The sequence below is a fragment of the Alligator mississippiensis genome, chromosome 4 (genome assembly GCF_030867095.1).
Source record: "Alligator mississippiensis isolate rAllMis1 chromosome 4, rAllMis1, whole genome shotgun sequence".
NCBI classification, from domain to species: Eukaryota; Metazoa; Chordata; order Crocodylia; family Alligatoridae; genus Alligator; species Alligator mississippiensis.
This window is the reverse complement of record NC_081827.1, coordinates 94,389,800-94,407,646: the sequence shown is the minus strand read 5'-3', so window position 1 is coordinate 94,407,646 and position 17,847 is coordinate 94,389,800. Positions and strand designations below refer to the sequence as shown.

At 44.1% G+C, this 17,847-nt stretch overlaps 1 long non-coding RNA gene across 1 annotated transcript in view; it reads left to right on the top strand.

The window, feature by feature from the left end:
* Positions 1-4,653: 4,653 nt before the first annotated feature.
* Positions 4,654-17,847, top strand: part of LOC109281533 (uncharacterized) — an 81,221-nt gene continuing 68,027 nt past the window's right edge. The window contains exon 1 of the long non-coding RNA XR_002088205.2: positions 4,654-8,301. This is a non-coding gene — a long non-coding RNA (uncharacterized LOC109281533). The remainder of the gene's footprint in view (positions 8,302-17,847) is intronic.

Below are 17,847 nucleotides of genomic sequence, written 5' to 3'. Positions count from 1 at the left end.
TATTGTCTGTCTTATTTTTCTTTAAATGGATAGGAAACTTTTTTATTCTTTCTTCCTGTTCTTTGGTAGGTAAGAGATTCCTTTTAGCCCATCATGTAGACTAGTGAGAAATACCTAGAGAGAACCCAGACTAAGGTTATGGTATGTCAAGAGGGCAAGAAAAGGAGATTAGTGCTGTGCTGTCTAATTGAGGTAAGAGAATAGCCTGTGAGAGTATACTGTAATATGATGTACTTCAAAGTGATAAAGGAAAACAGCAGTCTTTGAATAAACAACAAAATAATGACTTCTACAAACAGAAAAAGATAATTTAAAGGGAAACTCCCAAAATGAGTAGACTTAAACATGCTTTGTGTTTTGGTTTATTTTGGGTTTACAAGTTGTGTATAGGTGCAGTACATGTCATGTGTTCTAAACTGAGGGCAGGGCAGGGTGTCACTTTAAGGCTGGGCACAGACATTCAAAATGCCAGAGCCTGAATTGATTCAATCTTTGCAGGTTAGTCTAACCTGCATAGATTGAACCAATATGCAAGTGAATAGACATTCAGGAAATGCAGGCACATGCCAAAAGCCAGGGGGTGCTAGACCATGCCTTTGGCTGCAGAGAAGCTGTGCTGGGGAGGAGGAGGCATGGGCCAGCCCCAGCAGTAGCCTCAAGAGAACTGGCCAGGGAGGGGTTTCAACTCCGTCCCTCGGGCACAGACCTGAGCCGGGGTCCGCCTGGTGCTCCCCTCACTGCAGCAGGGGCAGGAGCATGGCCATAGGGGAGGGAGAAATAATCCCTGTCCCTGCCCCCTTGCTTAAAGGGGCAACACTGGCTGGCCTCTGGCTGTCTCCACTCCTGCCTCAGGAGCAGTGCAGGGGCAGGGACCCTGATGAACACAGCAGCCTCTCTCATGGTTTCCCAGGGAGTGCAAGCCTGTTCCCAGTGGGGGGAGTTGTGCTGTGGGCAGGAGTGAGGTGGGGAGAGCTACTCAGACTGCATGAGGCAAGTGGCAATGTGCTGGGGGGGCTTGGAGGTCTGTGGCCACCCCTCTGAGCCCCAGTGTTGCTGCTTGCCTCGTGCAGTCTGCGGCAGTTCTGACCGCCCTGCCCCACCCCCACGCAGTGCAGGCCCCCTCAGCTGAGGAGGGAGTCGGGGATGTGTGGAAAATGGCCCCCACTGAGAGCTTCCCACCCTCTGCTGGGCACAGCCTGGCTGATGTTCAAAGCTGGATGGGGGGGTGCCCTCCCACTCTCTCTTCAGCTGACCTGCTGGCCGAGCAGGGGGCCTTGGCTTGGTGATTAGTCTGGCTCAGTCAGGGGAGTAAAGCCCCCACCATAGGCTTCCCTGCAGCCAGGAGTCAGGCTGAACATCTGGCTATGCTCCCTGCCCCAGCCGGCAGTCCAGCTGAGGAGAGAATAGGAGCGGGGGGGACAATGACCCCCCTGCCTGGCTTTGGATGTCAGCCAGGCTGTGCTTGGCACAGGGGGTGGAAAGCCCTCAGCAAGGGCTGTTTCCACCCCCCCCGCCCCCCCCACACACTTCAGCTGGCTTCCAGCCGAGCCAGGGGCATAGCTGCAGCTCCCTTCTCTGGCTGGCAGGATGACTGGGGAGGGGGTGGGGCAAGACAGAAGTTGCATAAACTGGTTTGACCCAAATCAGTTAAGTCTGATGATGCATTCAACCAGGTTTATATTTAACTAGTTTTGGCCATTTTGAAACTGGTTTATGTGCAATGAGCTTACACTCTCTGTTACAGGTTTAAATCAGTTTCTGATCACTTAAACCAGTTTGTGTAACTTCTGTCCCTAGCTTAGTAGTCTGATCACTTAAACCAGTTTGTGTAACTTCTGTCCCTAGCTTAGTAGTCATTGCATTTGTCCTGGGATTATATTGATATACAGATCCACTATCCCTCTGAAGTATGCCAGATAAAATGTATACCACTTTCTTGAGAAATCCTGTTGCAGTTCATTCCAGGAACAAGCTGGTGCTCTTGTTGTCCACCTACTGGCTAAGGAGCAGCAAGGCAGGTTAGAAGGGCGAAGTGTATAAAAGACTTATGCCACACCTATTTTGATCCCTAGGACAATCAGTTCTGGATCACATGAGGCATCTGTTGTACCCTTAGGGCACATCTACACATGCTATATAGGCTACAATGCAATATAGCCTTACTGGAGAGTTATATACCATGCAGTAAGCCTTCCCCAGGAGTGCGTCTGCATGTGCACCCTGCTGGGAGCTGCCCAATATAGGGATGCTCCTGCTCTGCTCTGCCCCACTGTAGCAGCCAAGGGGAACTCCAGGATCCCCAGGGGTGCTAGCCTGGGGGCTGGCAGGGGACACGAGGGCCAGTCCTGATGAGCACAGGGCCAGGAGAACTCTGCTGGCTGAAGTGGCAGCTGTCTCCTGGCCCCATACATGTTGGGAGGGGTCCTGATGTGTTTGGGGCTGGGAGACAGCTACTGCTGCAACTGTTAGAGCTCTCCCAGCCCTGTGCACATCAGGGCACAAAGTTGCCTGAGAGCTCGGTGCCCAGTGGGGCTTCCCTGTCCAGCAGGAGGCACGCTAGCGGCTGCTCCAGGGTCAAGACAGGTTCTGGCCAACCCCCCTGCTGGGCAGAGTTTCTCCAGCAGGAGGCTCGTGGGCAGCTGCCCTACAAGTGGGACAGATGCCAGTGATTTCCCAGCTGAGCAGTGAAGCTGAGAGTTTCCCAGTCCTGGCACTGTGTGGCTCCTGGCTTTTCTGGAGAGCTGGGAGCTGCACACGGGGAGTGGGGGGAAGGAGGTGGAGTGGGCATGCAGAAAGTGACTCTGTCCCTGTGCTGATTGGCTCCCAGCTCTCTGGAGGAACCAGGAGCTGAGCAGTGCCAGGACTGGGGACAGAGATTTCCCCATCTCCTGTGACCCCCTGCTGATGTGGCTGACAGGGAGCTAATTTGCTCCTGGTCAGCATCTACATGAGTGCTACTGCACAGTTAATTTAGTATCGGTATTTACAGTAGACTACAGTAAATACTACAGTGTAAATACTACAGTATTTAGTTATTTTGTGAAAAGTGTTCTCCTACCAGTGTTCATGTGTTTCTGTCCTCTCTCTTTTTTTTTTCTGTGACAGCTCATTCTGGTCCCTATTCTTTGTTTACTTTCACCCAAGTAGTTTCCATGCATTGGATGAGATATAGCACATTCTGTGATAGATGTGTTGGTTCTATGGATTCAGATGGCTTTGTTGTGAGGGGTGTTGATTGTGGTGGGAATGGAGATGTGTTCACAGGTTTGGCATTTATTGTTAAATCAGGGTTGTTTCCCATGTTGTGTATGTTTAACCAATGAAGAGTTTGCTTCTGATGGGCAAGGTTTGGAGGTTATTTTGGAAGCCAGGAATGAGGGGTTGAGAATATTTATCTCAAGTTCTGATCTTTTTCAAAGATAGGCTATACTTGTTTGATCATCCTTCTTATTAGTTGCATTGTGGGATAGTACGTGACAACCAGGGGCGTGCAATCAGTTTATGGAAAGGGCTTCTTCTTGCATTTTATTAAGTTGTTGTGCAGCATTTGGATAGCTCGTTCAAAGATGCAACCTATTTCTCTGCCAAAATGTGGTTGCTTTGTAAAGGCAGTTTTCATGTTGGGGGGGGGGGGTTCACAACTATCCTCCTAAGAGCAGGTGTGGTGGTATCTGAGAGCCTAGTTGAAGATTACTGCTTCCTTGGTGTGTTTGGGATTATTAGTAATTTTGTGGTTGTAAATATGGTGGTTTGTGGGGGTTTTTCTGTATAGTGGTTTGCAAATTGCCATTCTGGATGTAAATCATGATATGTAGAAAGTTGATGTATAACCATTCATAAGCAATAGTTCACTTTGTTAGATGCTATGAAAGGAGCTGTGTTTATTTAAGATTGCTTCTCTGAATTAGTGTATAAGGTACAAAATAACAGATTTTTGTTGTTTTTATTGTGGGAAGGTGGTCAGAGGTGATCTTTATCCCGATTATGGAAGAATTGGAGTGGATGCCTGAATGGGTGACTGGTGCTGCCTTAGTCGGGGGAGTACATGCCCCCCCTACTGCCAATCCCGCTGACTGAGGGGGTCCCCCCTGTGGCTGATGCCACTAACCAGAGGGGGGTCCCTTGCAGCTGATCCCACAATGGCCGATCGCTGCAGCTAATCGCTGCAGCCCCTTCTGGGAGCGGCTGCAGTGATCAGCCAGTGGTTGCAGGGGGCACCGGCACTCCCACCTGCCCCCTGCCCATCACCCAAGCGGTGAGTGCCGCCGGTGTTCTCAGATGGTGCACGTGCACCCCCTATGTGTCGCCACTGGATGCCCAATACCTTTTGTTATCACTTAAGGATTTAATCTACTTGTCTTGATGAGTCCAGATGACCACAATACAGGACTAGTTTATGGTGAAATCTTGTCTGAACCATCATAATTATAATATGGCATATAAAATTGTTGTTCTAAGTGGTGTTTTGTTTAATTTAATTTAATTTAATTTAAATTTATTTTTAAAATATTAAGGACAGCTGCTGCATCATGCTGATTCAAAACATCTTATCTTCTTTCCTAGAAATGTCAAACTATATCAATGCAGCACAGCCAGGAGACGTATTTCACCAGAAAAGATAAGATGTTTCAACCAGTATTAAATAACAGTTGTGACTAATGATTATTTTTTTTAATTCAACTAGTATGTCATAATAGGTTATGGATTAAAGTACACAATAGAAACAGTATAAAATGATAAGCCATAAAGTAAATTTAAAATGAAATTTCAGAATTTTGAAGTGATTTTTTTTTTTCTTCAGAAACTTTAACAGAAACCAATAAGATTTTCTGAGGGCGAGATTACACATTACAATTACATCATGTTAGGAACACTTAAAATTTGACTAATCACACATTAAGGTTCATTAACAAGTGTTAAGTTCCCTTTAGGCATCTATAAATTAGGCCACTTTCGGAGAGGATTATCTCTCAGCTGGGTTACCTAGTTTGAGTTAAATTATCGTCTGTGTGCTCACCTGCAGCAAACAAATTTGAGGCAAGGTTCCTGGCAGGGTTCTAAATCTCGGTGTGCCCTTTTGCCTCTTCTTCACCACATTATAGCCATGTCCAGTCTCCCAGTTTAAACAAAAAAAAATTAAAATAAATAAAGGCAAGCCACCACTTCAACAAAAACCCTCTCCCATTCTGGGTATACAAACATTAGAATGGCCCTCATCCCTTGGGGCTCTTACCTATCTGAGGCAGTTGACTCACCAGCCTGTACAATGTTCCTTTTTTAAGTCTAATAGGCAGCTTCCCCATTGCAGCTTAGGTCTGCTGTGTGCTGCCCTTGTCTCAGCTGCCTGTCAGCCTAGCAGACTAGCCTGCTGTGTTTTTCCCCTCTTTAGTAACAGGAATCTTTGGAAGTCCTAAATCACGGCACAGTAACAGCCCATGCTGCGCTGTACGTGTGATGTACGTTTATTTTTAGCAGCTACTTTTCTGTAGTAATGTGCTATACCGGGGACCACGTTGCTATGCTGATGTAGCTGTTGGTCGCGTGTAGACGCCTGTGGATGCTATATCACTGTAGCGTCACATGTACATACGACTTGTGAATAGCACTTTACAAGTTGGAGTCTTGTGTACCACCGTCTTATCCTGCCACTGATGCACACCAACAACACTGATTTCCATTTGTAGCAGCATACATTTTATGAAATATCAAGTGTGATGGTTTATCTCAGGATGCAATTCCTCTCTCTTTTTTTTAATAAAAAAGAAAAAAAATTATAGAAAGATCTGAGTGTATATTTCACATAAGTCAAAAGTTAGACATTGTCAGTCAAATTTGCAGCAAATGCTTGCCTACATTACAGAAAGCAAAATGAGAAATTGAAGTACTTCATAAGTTTTGCATGAGCTTTTTTTTTTTTTTTTTAATAGACCCCCATCTGACACTTGCTTGTCAGGAAATAAAAAAGTTAAAGTTCCTGTAGTAATATTAACTCAGTCACTTGCATGCGTGTTATTTTCTGTTTCTGTTATTTGTTTTAATGCTTATTTATGTTATAATTTGTTTTGCTCTTCAGAGTGGGAACTGTATCTTTGTGTGTTTATAAAGTACTTAGTACAAGTTGTGCACAATCATGAGATAAATAAGAGTAGTAATACTTAAAGGGTAGGATGGCTAAGCTAAAATTTATATAAGAGCTATATTTTCATTTCCTCACTTTTGAATGTTAATTATACAGCAGTGACCTTTAAAGTTGAAATTTGTGCACATTTTGAAAGGTAAATGTGCATGTGTGCACACACATCATCAACTTTGAAGGAGATGGCATATCCCTTGAACAAAAAGTATAAAAAGTGAGGAAATAAACACTGAAGTAATTCAGTTACCCTAGCTATCCTCCACTCATCAATTCTATATCTTAGCTTTTACCACCTCTTTTCCACCATTCTTAGCCCACATACCTACAACTCTTTAGCAACTTGCATACTGCCTTAATATGGAACATAATTATTATAAACCAGATGCCAGTTTGATACTTTTTACATTAAGTTGTACCTTAAATTTGAGTGTTCTTTCCGTATTCCTATGCATGGTTTGCACTGTTCACTGTAGATCAGATGGTGGAACCTTCTCACAGCAGGGCCCATTACAGTACTGGACTCTGTCTGAATCTAGGGGTGTGTGAAATGGGCCATATTCGATTCAGATTCTGATTCGGCCTGAATCTGGGACAGTGATTTGATTCATTGATTCAGATCACTGCCCCTGATTCGATTTGGCTGAATCCGAATCTGAAGATTTGATGCTGATTCAGAGATTCGGCCATTCAGCCATAGACACAACTTTAAATGTTTTTTCTACATACCTTGAGGTACCAGGCACGGCTTGTGAATGCTGTGATGCTGGGGCGGATGGAGTACTTCCGGGTCCACTGCTGAGCATGCTGGGGGGCCCCCTTGCCTCTTCTGGCTTAGCGATCAGCTGTGGGGGGGACCCCGGGTGCCCCCCAGACCCAGGAGGCACCAGTGACCAAGCTGGGAGGGTGCAGGAGGGGCTCCCCCTGCATGCTTCCCAGCAGATCTGGAAGTGGACCAGAAGTGGCTATAGCTATAGCTTCTGATATTTCTTCATTCAAAGACAGACAGATGGCTTTGACCCATTCTAGATATGAGGAAGCTCAGTGTCTTCATTGGGAAATGTTACTTTGTTTAAATAACATTTAGTTAAATACTCCTCTTTTTTCCCCCTAACTTGGTTTGCTGCATTTTCTTTAAACGTGCTTGTATCCACCTTTCTATCTACCTCCTGGTATCTCATTTTTACAGTGCATTAATGGCACTTTCTATAAAAGTTTCTTCCATTTGATCTATGTTTCTTTTTCTTTTTCCATTGACCTGAAGAGGTTTTCCAATGTGGTAGCCCATTTGAAAAGACAGAACGTTTGTTTCTCGCTCCACAGATAATTCACCATCCAAAATGATACTGCATGAAAGATATTCATTATATATGCACCCTCTTTGAGGACTTTTATAATACTCAAAGATAAAAGTCCCAGGTATGTTCTGTACAAGAAATCTCCTTTACAGAGGCAGTTTGCGATGATCAAGAAAGCAGATCCTTACGGATGTGGCTGACATTCAATTACAGAGCAAGTACATAGATTGTGTGCATATTGCACACATGTGCCCTCACACACATATGCTAGCCATCCCAAAAGGTGCACTGTTTTCATTGACATGGTGAATTTCAAATGCCACTCTTCTCTAGGAAGAATGTTGTTTAGTTCTCCAGCTAAATAGATAACAATCTCATCAGGTGTTTCCACTGTCCATTAGAGAGCACATTTTTAGCCCTCTAAGGGTTAAACTAAAACATGCCAGAGGTGTTTTAAGGTACCACAAAAAATAATCTAAAACAATAAAATCAGCTGATAATGTGGATACTCAGATGCTATTTAGCTAGCTTAATGGCGATTTTTGTCATGTGGACACAGGAAAAGTAATGTGGAAACGAGAGGTGTCACATGGACATGCGCCCTAATAGTTTCAGGGCTCTGGAACCTTTAGGAAAAGGGAGTTTGTATGCATATTTCAGAACTGAAAACCATAAATTCATCTGGCTCTCAATTCTTTTCTTCAGGGCAGGAGTAAATCAGGCTGGTATGGACAACAACAGTGGTGTGCTGTTTCAAAAGACAAGGGCTTCTCACTCTTCAAATGCTGAATGAAGCAGTTGAGCTGTAGGATTGGTATATGCAGCACATCAGTTCTACTGAAACAGTAATTTAACTTACTGGTGCTCAAGGTCAGTCAATCCAACTAATGACAGATAATTTAATCACATTTTTTTTCTATGAACAAGCAAGGCAGGATGATCTTCACCAGTAAGCAAAGATGCAGTCCAGCTATAGACCTAGGGTATATGTGACACAAGATTTCCCTCTCAACAGCACACTTACTTGGTCAGCAGAACAGGCTAGCAGACCATCTGAATAGACACTTTTTTCTTAGGTCATAAATTGGAGATCAAGAATGTGGACCTGCTTGTAACAAGCAGCAACAAGCATCAAATATTTTGTTCAAGATGGAGTGTGAAGCCAAAGGATGCTGGTGGTTGAATGTTTTTCTTTTTGGGCTTATGAGGTACATGCATGGCACAACAAGAATTTGTACATGGACAACTCATTTTAAATAGGTATTCTTACTGTACAAGTAAGACAATTTCTATCCCCCCGTCCTGTGAATCTAACCCTTCCTCCCTCTTTCTTTTACATTTCTTGAGAAAAATATTGGATTTTTTTACTATCTCAGTGTATAAGTACTAATGTAATACCTCTGGTTAGCACTATAATTCTACCTGGATTTACCATATGGAAAATGTATATCTCTAATAATTAATTTAATTTACTTTCTACTGCTCTATATGAATGAGTCTGTGTGGCCAATCCCAGTGCTTGAAATCAATAGTACACTCTTTTTAAGAAGGACACTAATTGACTATCAGGACCATTCATCTGTTCCTCCTCTGACAGACCCTGACCCTCAAATATTTCTGAGGTAGTATAGAAACAACTACCTTGGGACCGTCCATTTTGGATGCAACATCTATCTCATTTAACACATATCAATAAAAACAACCTGCAGAAGTATAGGAAATATGGTATAATAATCTTGTTCAGAATTATGGGTTAATATTATCTACTATAACACATGCTGATGTGATTAAGTATTTGTGGTGTGTAGCTCAAAACAAAATACATTGCTTTGTTACTTAAAACAATAAAAATTAAACTTGTTAAAAGTGCTTGCTGGTTACAGAATCTATGCTTCCTGTTTTAAAAACAGAGATGCATGAGAGCCATGAGTAAAAGAAAATTTCAAGATACCTTTCCCTGTCGTTTTTAATATACATATTTTTCTTCTAACTTTTTCAAAGTTTTCCTTCATTGGTTGGACCCTTTATGCTTCCTTTTATTACCTTCACCCACTTGCCCTTTCAGCAGCAGTTTGTTGTCCGATATCCATTTGCAAATCACTTATCATGCAAATTAAGGGCCAAGTAGTCACCTTCCTTATGAGAATACGCATTAGAATAATAGGGACCTTATACCTCCTGTTCCCATGTGTAAGCCAACTGCAGAATTGTTTACCGTAGAGCAATGACAGTGGCATCTCTAGAGCAGTGCATGTGGATGGACAGAACAGAGCAATGAAAGTTGTGGACACTTGATCCTTCCTGTAAAATTTGACTTGGAATAGAGTGGAGAGTAATCTGCTGCTGATATGGATTATTGACATACAGGAGCAAGTGGGGAAAAAGAGTTAGGTGCTGCCCATTGCTCAGGAAGAGTTTCTGTCTAGCCCTAGATTTGGTGTGTTGAACAGTTTCCAGTGTAGATTTTACAACAAAAAAACCAAGGTATAAATAGCACAAGGTTCATAAGTTGCTGCGGCAAGATGATACTTTGCATTCTGGGGACAGGAGAAACTTGTTTTGCTCTAGTCCCTCCATTGTTTGTCTTCCTGGACTATTTTCTTCCCCTTTTGCAGCAAACTGCTTCTATTTTCTTCCCCCAATTAGAATTTTCTCCATCCACATATTTTAATATAACACATGTTGAAGTTTTTGTTTTTCAGTTTTGGAGTCATTTATGGTTATGTGAGCATTGGCAGTTAGCTCTTAAAGGTGGTGTGAAAAAGCGCAAATCCACTGGAATATGGCTTTGATTAGTCACTTTATTTCCAGTCACATTCTAATCTGTATTTCTTTTTCTCATATGAGTGACATAGCTCTATTAAGTGAAAAAGTTAAATACTGTAGAAGGATTTTTAAAAAGCAGAATATATTTGAATTGCTTTTACACTATTTATATTCAAATCACAACTGGCCACTTTAGGCAACTATTGAGATGTGCACTTGCATGTTAGTGGATGCCAAGCTTTGTTTTACACATTTCAGTACATCCAAGTGATGTGAATATATCACAAAATGTGAGTTGTGATTATGTATGCTATGTATTAGATTTTAATTATGTTATAAGTTTACCCTTTAACTGTTCTCCCTTAATCCTCTCATACTAACAGTTAGATGTTTACTCTTGTGATGTATTTTATTTTACCAGCAATTAATGTGTTGAAGCCAAAAGAGGTAATAATTACAATTTAATGAAAGAGTACAAAAATAATGTGATAGTTATGTTATGGATATTGGTTATAAATTATGTTGTCTCATCTAAGCAGTTGGTGCTTTTGTTGTAGTCTCACTGCATCATTTTTTCACAATACTGGAAGCATGGCCATGTGCAGAGATTTTCTTATCTAAGGATACCAGCTGTTTACTGGAGGCTGAAACTAGTTGTTCCTTTCTCAATCAATGTCTGTCATAAGGAGACAGAAATGTGTATATGACTTACATGATTTGTTTTCATAATGATGAATGTAGTTTAGTTAGGAAATTGATTATAAAAATAGAAACCAAGCTTTGAAAAGTAATTTAAAGATATGGTATCCGTCTGTTATGATCATTTTAAGGCTAATGAGTATATTTCGCTGGTGTAGTTAATCTTTTCAGTGTCTAACAACAGCGTTAATATGAGGAAGCCAATGTTTAGAGCATGATAACCATTTTGCTGATTTACACCCAAGTTATATGCTATTTCAAATATTATTTAAATGGAATGAGTATTCAGAATGCAATAGTTATATACAGCTAAGACAATAATTTTGTTTAAAATACAAAAAAAAAAAAAATTAGTGAGTCCATATATTCATTTTTAACTAAAAGTAGTATTAATGCATAATTTAAAATAATTAACTGAGTTGGACCCTAGAAGGTGCGTTATACAGTAATTGCATAATAATTGCAGTTCTTAAGTTAGAATTGGTTATAGGTCATTCTTCAAAGTTCCAAACAGCCTCAGAGTCCAGTTCAAAATAAATATTCCTGTTACCCACTTGTTCTTTATTGGGTGACAGAGCAAAATGTACATGTACTCTCTTCCATGCCACTTTTTCCTCCCTGGAAGTTGAAAAATAGCAAATAGTTTTCAAATTCTCTGTGCCACTGATTCTCTCTAATGTTCTAAGCTGTCCGTGAGAAAAATCTAAATGGCAAGAGGCATTCTTCTTTGTCTTAGGGTTCTTTCTCTCTGTAGCCATATTTGAGGTCCCCAGCCACATACTGCAATGCCTTACTACTATGAATTTGTAGATTCCTGAATGATTCCGCTGTACTTCATAAACTCTTAAATAGGAAGACCAATTGCATGAGGTTCTCTCCTAAGGCTTTAATTACTTTTTCTGTACACAGAGTCATCTTCTTTGGGTGGCTTTACAGCATACAAGAAAATGATGATATGATACAAAAAAAAAAGGGGGGGAGGAGAGAAAGAAATAAGGAGCTTCTTTCTCATGAGTAATTTTCATCTGCTTCCTGACAGGTGAGTGTGGAAAACTATTAAGCTCTCTTGACTTAATACAAGTTCTTTACCTGGAACAGGATCAATCCCTAGTTATCTCATTCTCTTGAGAAATGTAAGAGGAAGGTAAGAGAGATAGTGGCAGGAAGTAAAAGTAGATGGCGAAACATACTTTAAAAGCTCCTTACCTTGCTTCAGATATGGCTGCTTGCTTTATCATCAAAGATATCATCAACACTTAAACTTCTTGGCTGAAATCTTTCCCTACATAAATGGTGAAAAGTGGGCTCCCTATTTGAAGGCCTAGTTCACTTCTAACATGGATGGCAAAGGTGAGAAATTCTAGAATTATTTAGATACGTTTTCCTTTGAGCCAATTTGATCACTACACATATGCAATAGGAGTGTGCGAAGCAGGCCCTATTCGATTCAGATTTGGCCTGAATTGGAGACAGTGATTGATTCGTTGATTCAGATCGCTGTCCCTGATTTGATTCAGCCAAATCCATATCTGAAGATTCAATGTTGATTTGGAGAATCAGCAATTCAGACATAGACATAGCTTTAAATGTTTTTTCTACATGCCTCAAGGTACCAGCGTAGCTTGTGAACGCTGAGATGCTGGGGCTGATGGAGTGTCCCACAGGAAGGGGGGGGGGGAATCCTCCACGTGATTGGTGGTGAACCTGAAAGTGAACTGGAAGTACTTCCGGTCCACTTCCAGGTCCACTTGGGGGTGCACTGGGGGCCCCCCTGTGCCCCCCTGGCTTGGCGATTTGGCTGTGAGGGGACCTTGGGTGCCCTCCCCAGACTCAGGAGGCACTAGCTGCGAAGCCACAAGGGTATGGGGTGGGGCCCCCAGCGTGCTCCCCGGCAGACCCGGAAGTGGACCAGAAGTACTTCTGGTCCACTTCTGGGTCTGCTGCTGAGTGCGCTGAGGAGGCCCCTGCACTTCTGTAGGACACACCATGTGCCCCAACATCGCAGCACTCATGAGCTGCCCGGTTAAAAAAAAAAAGCTCAAAACAGTGGAATTGAAATGAAACGAAGGGCTTTGAAACAGCCTCAAAACAAAACAAGGCTAGTTGAAACATTTAGAAAGTTTTGAAATATTTCGAGTTTCAAAGCAGCCAAGTGGTAGGAGACACAGGAGAACCAGGGCTGCACTCCCAGCAGCTCCAGGCTCAGCCAGATGGGGAGTGCAACCCTGGCTCTCCCTGCCTCCTGTGGCTGGGCTGTGAGAAGCCAATCACAGTGCAGGGGAAGGGAACTGAACCCCTGCTCAGTTCCCCTCCACAGCACTACATTCAGGCTGGAGAAGGAACTGAGCCCAATCGCTCAGTTTCTCTCCTCAGCCCTACAATTGGGCTGGGAAGGCAACTGGGGCTGCCCTACAATTGGGCTGGGGAAACGAACTAGGCCTAAATGGGGCTCAGTTCCTTTCCCCAACTCCTCGGTCCCAGGTGGCCTTCCTCCCTCATCTGGCAGGCAGATGGGGGCCTGCAACCCCGGGAAGACTGGCACAGCCCATGCAGCCCTTCTGGGGTTGGGCCCTGATCTGCCTGCCGAATGAGAGAGGCTGTTTCAAGCTTCCATATTATAGACTATGGGTGAAATGTCAAAACAGCATCACTGTTTTGGCAAAACAAAACAGAGCAGCAGCTTCGAATCAAAATGAAATTCGAAATGAAACTCTGTTCCGTCGAAACCTCAAAACACAAGTTGAAATGGAATGGTGCCATTTCACATAGCCGTAATGATTAGCATGTAAATCACACCCTAAATAGTAACAGTGCTACGCATACAGCTGATTTATGGTGCCTTAAAGTGGCAAATCATATATAAAGTTATTCCACAAAATACGTAGACCTTTGTGGCTTGTTTGTATGGTGACATAATATGCACATGTAGCACGCCCAAGTCAAAACTAACAGTCAGCATTGGTATTAGGATGGAGATCAGCATTGGTCTAAATGCTAAAAATGGGCTGCTGGGGAAGTGGGTTTAGAGTTTTGTGGTGGTGGGAGTATAAGGAGGGAGCTGAGGGGCTGCATACATAGTTTTTAGATGTACCGGCCACAACCTGGCTGGAGTGCGTCATGTGGTTTTTACAGGTCTTGGTGCTCTGGAATCCTGTGATCACGGAGCTTTCCCCTAATCTTGGCAGCCCCATGTGCCAGGGTTGTCTAAAAACTGCTTGTGCATTCCAGCTACACATGTGGTTTTTAACGGTTTCAGCACACTAGGACCTTGGGATCAGAGCCTGTCTGCAGTCCTAGGCCCAGTATGCCAGGACCTTTATGAACTGGCTGTGATGTCCAGTTTCACGTGCAATTTTTAGATGTCCACCAGGACCCCAGGACTGGAGAAAGGCTCCCCAATTCTGGGGCCCTGGCAGGGAGCCCATGGATTTGCAGGTGCCAGGCAGAGGAAGTCAGTCAATTTTTTATTCTTTCACAAGTCACCTGTCAGGAGGTGTGATTCTTAGGACTGGAGATCCCATTGTGCCATAAGTGAATGTCTGCCAGATACCTCAAGTATGTAATGGGATTGATGGAGCCTTCCTATTTGCTCTGGGAAGTGAACTTTTCTAGTTCACTTATGCTAGCACTGAAACTTGTCTATCTTGTCATAATAGCACTGCTATATATAATATAAATTGCCACAATGGAAATCTCTTCAGATTCCTGTGCCAAGAGGCAGCATGTGAAAGAAGTGCATTCACCCACTTATACTACTTCAGTAGTCTATATTCTGGGCAGGGAATGGCACATCCAGAGGCAGTGAAGAGTAGCAGCAGCACTCAATGGAAAACAATGCTGAAGGACTTAGGTCACATTTTGGAGGATAGGAAAAATATCTCTTTGCTATGTAAGTGAATATCAGGTGCATTTGGTTTTTGCCTTTACAAATTCTGGTCCCCTAATGGCCATCATTCCACTGAATTGAATCAGGTATTATTTCCAGGCATTTCTTCCACTATGCCCATGATCACGCTGCAGCTCATGTAATCCAATAAGAAAGTATGTGGAATTCTGTTCCTAGACCTGAACTGGGCCAGTATTATGCAGGTTATCAGTGCGTATCCTTGTTCTCTATCCCTCTTCTTTGACGTCTGTTTGGGTTTGGAGGGAGTATAAGGAGCTTAGGGGATATCATGTGGTGCTTCTTGTATAATCTTGTCTGGAACTTTTCTTGACTTGAGAATATTTTCCAGATTTTTTTTCTGGAGGTTTCTGTGGCTGTTGCAGACTGTGTAGGGAGCATCTAAAGAGTGTGAATTCATACTGACTTTCTATTAAAAAAACTCGTGATATTAAAAGTCAAATTCTTCTTTCTAGTTGTTGACAATGTGTGTAACCTCCTGCTTGTTCTAAGTTTTCTTGTCTGCAAAATGAGTTTTTGTTTGCCTGTCTGTGAGAAGTGTTGAAGATTAATTACTTCAGCTAATGCTAAGTATTATTTTATTAAGATCTACTGCACTCTAAAAAAATCAAGTTAGGATCTTAACACACAGCTTAGTGTGGTAAGGTTTACTATTAATTACTTTAGATATTCACAAAGTATCAGCTAAATTTAATAAGGGATTTAACAGAAATAATTATCTAGGAAACACTAACAATAGAATAATTAGTTACCCAAAGATTTATTTCTTGAAAAAAAGATGCTAGTAAAAAGCAAACTTATGCTTGCATAAAATTAGCAAAGGTTTGTTCATACTAAGAATGTCCTTGAATGACATAGCCTTTGAAATGTAAATGTTGTTCAGGCACCCTCCTGGAGAAAATATATGCTTATTATGTAGAGTGACCATATTTTTAAGAAAATCCAAGACAGATGCCCCCCACGCACCATGCTGCCCTGCCTCTTCACTGGCCAGCAGCAGGGAGGGAGTGGGGTGGGGGGGGGAAGGCAGGGACTGCCCATGGGGAAATGGGGTGAGCAAGGCCAGAAAAGCAGGTGGCTGGGGCTCTGCTGGGCAAGAGATCAGGAGGAGAAGGGCAAAGCTGGAAGCTGCTGCTGAGCCGGGAGGAAGTTGACGTATTCCATGGGAAGTGTGAGTGTAGCGTGTGTGTGTGGGCAGCTGCTCGAAATCCAGGCTGCTGTATTGGCATGTGTGCACCACACCTTGTGCAGCTGCTCAACCATCATGTCAGCAAGAGGCTGAAACTGGGAAGCCTTTTTTTGTCTCCCATCAGACCTCCTCTATTTGCCACCCCCCCACCAATTTCCTTCCCCTTTGGCTCCCTTCCCCTTGCCTCTTGTGCCCCCCCCCGCCCATTCACTCCTTCTCTCTTTCCTCTCTTCTCCCTCTCTCACTGCCTCTCTCCTCCCATCACTCTCACAATAATGCTTCCCCACTCCCCAGACCTTACCCCCATCACTTTCTCTGTGACCCTCCACTCACTCCTTTTTCTTGTCTCTCCCTTCCTCCCTCCCCCTCTCCAACTTGTCCTTCCCCCTCCTCCACCAACACACACCCCAACATTTGGTGGTTGCTGGAGAGTGCTGAGCTGAGCTCTGGTCTCCAGCCTAGGCAGGATGGAGTTGGCCAGGGCTGCAGTCCCAGGGCAGAACCTAGAGTCACTCCCCAAAACATGGGTTCCTAGCAACCAGGTGGGCATAGGCAGGGAAAAGAACCCTCACTTCACTCAGGACAGGGGTCCAAGAGGCCCTCTGCCTTCCACCCCCAGGAAGCCCCATTGTGGTGGCCACTCTGCTGGACTGTTAATAGGTGAACACACATGAGCTCTGCATGTCCCAACTCTGCTGGACTGTTAATAGGTGAACACACATGAGCAACTCATGGTCACAGCAGTGATCTCGCCCTGCCCCGGCCAATCCCTACTCCAGGCAGGAGGAGCAGTGCCCAGCCCACCCTCCTGCCTCCAGTTGCTGCTCAGGAGGAGTCCAGCTGGGCAATTTATTCACTTTTTCCTATTATCTCAGAATAACAGGGAAAAAGTAGAAAAAGCAGAAAAAAGAGATTGGAAAAGTGGGATGCAAGTGATAGTATATAATTTTAAATTCTAACTTTGTGGGCCGCTTATACACATGGTGGGGGTTTAGTTTCCTTAAATAGAAACAGTTGGGTTTTTAATTGGTGGTTTTTTAATTGTGATGATTAAAAACCCACCATTTCAATTAAGGGGCTTCCGTCACTGTTATGGTGAGAACCTGATCCTTTTTTTTTTTTCCCTAGCAGAGACTACCCACAGTCAGGGGGCAAGTTGTCAATGGGCCCTGAGCTGCAAGGGGCTCTGGTCCATCCCTCCACGATGATAGTGCCCCTTGGGGCCACCCAGGTGGGTTGCTAGTGGGCCAGGGGCTGCCCCAGCTTGGGCTCAGGGAAGAGTTGATTGGGCTGCATGCTGGTTCTGGGCTGGGGCAGCTCCCGGCCCACTAGCAGCCTGCCCAGGTGGCCCCTGGGGGCACCACCACTGTGTAGGGAAAGACCAGGCCCCCTGCAGTTCAGGGGCCACTTGGCCTGCCAGCAGCTCCCACTGCTGCCATGAGCAGACTGCTAGGGGGAAAAAAAAAGATTAGGCCCTCACCATTGTTTTTCCCTGGCAGAGCCTGCCCACAATGGGGGGGGGGGCGGGCAAACTGAAGGCAGGTTGAGCAGCTCCTGAGCTGTGGCCCGGGGGGGGGGCAGTCCTCCCCTCCATGGTGGCAGCACACCCCATGGCCACCCAGGCAGGCTGCAAGTGGGTCAGGTGCTGCCGCAGCTCAGAACTAGCACCTAGCCCAATGCAACTCTTCACATGCCCCCCGCCCCCCATCCATACTCCTCCTAGGTATGCACGCAGTGGTGGGGAGCCAGCACCCCCACCCCCACAGACGAGCTGTCTGTGTCTCCGTTCTACTCCACAGCTGGGTCTTGGCGCCACACATTCCCACCCTCAGCCCTGGACCCCAGGCCCCATTCACTG